Below are 3,363 nucleotides of genomic sequence, written 5' to 3' on the forward strand. Positions count from 1 at the left end.
AAACCAAAGCTATAGGTCTCACCAAGACATTGACGGTATGTATTAATTAACACAACATATAGATATAGCAAGAAGAGTCGTGCTACGTACAGACCCTATTGGGGGCTTGCGTGCGCACAAAGAGGGTGTCTAGGTCATTTTCCTATAATTTTGTTCAAATGTCAAAAATACCCCTCACTTCATCTTCCCCCTACGGTCAGAACTTCTACTCATTCTTATCTCTCTTTCAGACCAGAACACAGGCCCATCGTAAGTATTTTGAGGGTGTGCATGTGCCAAGTCCTACAAGGGATGTCTACTGAAGTTTATAACTGGTTTTTGGGTAAAATGTATAAATAACTATAACATTTTCATGAGCTCTGATAAATTGGTCCTTTGGTAGAGAATACAAGATATAGAACTGGTATTGCCAGCTATAATCCTAACTTTGGAGGCAGATATCCCTAAGCTGATGTAAAACAAACAATCCTGATTCCTAACATTGTTAAGAAGAACCGCCCATGACCATTTTGCAATGTACAAGAAGTCAGATTTCAAAACTACCCCTTCAATCAAATCTTTTTTTCCAGTCCCATAGCTTTAGGAATCAAACACAGTAAGAAAATTGCAAAAACAGAATACAGAATGAGAGGGAAAAAAACCCACTAATTTGGGTAAAGACAACAAATCAAACAAATAATATCCAGGCAAACTGAAAAAAGCAACGGATCAAGGAAATGGGTTTCCTAAAAATCGAGAAGATAAGGACTTTTGGAACCCAAAAAAAAAAAAAAAAAATACAAAAACGCAAGGAAGAAAATAAACAAACTAAAACACATTGATTAAATAAACACCCATAAAAAAAGAGAGAGATATATACAAAACTTACTCAAAGCCAAAGAGAACAAAGAAGAAAAATGAAACTTGTCCAACCCAATTACATGAGGATTGCGTAGAGCACCAGAGCCATGGTTGATGAAGCCTCATATGCTAGGGCTTCAATGGATTTCGAGGGATGGGGTTAAGGTTTCGAAGATTCTGATGAGGGGGAGGAACGAAATGCTTCGGAGGGAGGGGAGGGGGGAACCGAGTCTGGGAAGACGAGAGCTTCATTTCTTAACTGAATCGAAACGAACCGTTTCACTTCGTGCACACGAAGGCCCAACAGGGACTGCATCTAGAATAATTCTATAAATAAAAAAAAGATAAAAAAATTCGGTAAACGGACTGATCAGTCGCATTACCCAAACAGAAAAGAGTGTCTGTGTGGAAACGAAGAGTACATTTTTTTGGGTCTCTTGTGGAGGAAGTGGGATTCAATAAAAAGAACCCTAGCATGCCCCCAACGTTTCTTTCTCCTCTCAACTACGCATGAACCAATCCTGCCCCATGTCGGTTTCCATCGCCGACTTACACTTTGGAGGTAAATATTGATTTTCTTCTTTCTTTTCGCTACTATTCCATCGATTTCTCTCCGTTTCTCCTCTTCTGATACTCAGTTTATTTAACCCAATGCCTTTTTGCTTGTTTGCATAAGTCAGGAAAAACATGTTGATTTATTGCCTTTTTTTAGATTGGCTCTACTGTCTATGTTAAATCCGACTTGGTCAGTTGCAACGTGGACTCCTAGTGAAACACCTTTCACTCTTCGGTTAATACAGCGTTAGAAACATCACAAATGCCACCCAATCTTGTTCTGTTTCGAATATTGATTATTTTGTTCTAAATTCTTAATGTTATTTCTAAACATGAATCCAAATATTTTTTAAATTCAAGATTTGATTTTTTTTAATTATCTTTTATTTTGTCTAAATTTTTGTGAAAAAATACAAAAATAAAAACTTTTACAAAAATAAAATTTGACAAACATCTTTCCAAATTTTTTTTATCAAAACAGCTTTTCAAATTGATCGATTACTTCAAAATATCCATAGAAAAAATCGAAAAATAACTTTATCTAATGAAAACACGGCTCAAGTTTTGTTTTCAAGACCGGCAGTGCAATTTACATTTTTTTTAAACATTTTTGAAAAATACATACATTCACTACTACTTGTGGTAATAAACATTTTTAAACAACCCAGATGCAAACCTAGTGGCGAACTGCCATATTCTTTCCAAGACTACCAAAAAAAAATCTTAAATTTTGTTAAATCTAACGTGTCCTTTTGAATATGTTCTCCTCTTTCGAATTGTCTCCTTTAGGGCTCGTTTGTTTTCAGAGATGAGATGAGATGAGTTGAGATTAAAGTTAAAAAGTTGAATAAAATATTGTTAGAATATATTTTTTAATATTATTGTTGTTTTGGGATTTGAAAAAGTTGAATTGTTTATTTTATTTTGTGTGGGGATTTGAGAAAGTTGTAATGATGAGGTGAGATGAGATGAGATGTTTTTGGAAAACAAACAAGGCCTTAGTTGTTTGCCCTGCTGCTGGGTTGGCGAAGCTCTCTCCAGAGATCCATCAAATCCCGGGCTACAAATTGTTCGTCTCACTTCAAGCATGGCTCCCCAACATTTTTTAAGCCCTGCGTTTTTTTTTAGATTTTTCTTTCGTTTCTAAGCTGGCATGTCGTCTTATTTTAATTGTCTTGGAATTTCATTTATACGTTTGATTAGGGGTTTCTAATTTTCTATAGAATATTGCTGCAATTTTGTACATATAGGAGTCACAATTGGTTTCAATGGTCGATGTTGTCTGGTTAGCAGGCTGGGCTTGTGGCTAGTGCGTGTGTGGTGGTCAGATCAGTGTTGTTCTTCTTCCTCGCTATGATTGTTGGCTTCTCGATCGCTCGTAGATCCCTCAATGAAAACGGGAGATGTGGTTCCTGTGGGAGATCCATCAAGGCAATAAGCTCATTGCCTTGAGTTTTTTTATTTTTATTTTCTTCGAATTTCATTTATACGTTTGATGGGGGCTTTTTATAGAGTATTGCTGCAATTTTGTACATACAGGAGTCGCATTTGGTTTGAATAATCGATTTTATTTTATTTTTCCTGGTCAGGTCAGGGTTTTTCTTCTTTCTTGGTCTGATTGCTGGCTTCTCGATCACTTGTGGATCGATCAATGGAAACGGGAGAAATGGGTCTTGTGGAATTGTTCGGCTATGACAAAGAACTAAGTTTAATTCCTCCCCCAGTATCATCGGAAAATTGCGGTTGGCAAGATGATGAACGCGAGGACATGACGGAAGAGGAATACTGCTCTACAGGGATCAAGTTTTGAAGACCGGTGTGAGCAACTAATCCCTTTTCTTCTACCAAATTTTGCAACACCCCCCCCCCCCCCCCCCCCCCTCTCTTTTCCTCTTGTAAGCGCTTAATTTATTCCTTTCGACACCTTCGTTGCTTTAGGGCTTTGATGTTGACCGCATTCCTGGTGTT

General features: G+C 37.2%; 1 long non-coding RNA gene across 2 annotated transcripts; it reads left to right on the plus strand.

Annotated features, from left to right (window-relative positions):
- Positions 1 to 874: 874 nt before the first annotated feature.
- LOC118345398 lies at positions 875 to 3,363 on the plus strand. 2 transcript variants are annotated; one of them, XR_004798935.1, is made up of 4 exons: positions 875 to 1,402; positions 2,689 to 2,800; positions 2,985 to 3,213; positions 3,334 to 3,363. It is a non-coding gene; the product is annotated as an uncharacterized LOC118345398 (long non-coding RNA). The 2 variants fall into 2 exon arrangements; XR_004798934.1 differs by lacking the exon at positions 2,689 to 2,800.

The sequence above is a fragment of the Juglans regia genome, unplaced genomic scaffold (genome assembly GCF_001411555.2).
Source record: "Juglans regia cultivar Chandler unplaced genomic scaffold, Walnut 2.0 Scaffold_25740, whole genome shotgun sequence".
Lineage (NCBI taxonomy): Eukaryota > Viridiplantae > Streptophyta > Magnoliopsida > Fagales > Juglandaceae > Juglans > Juglans regia.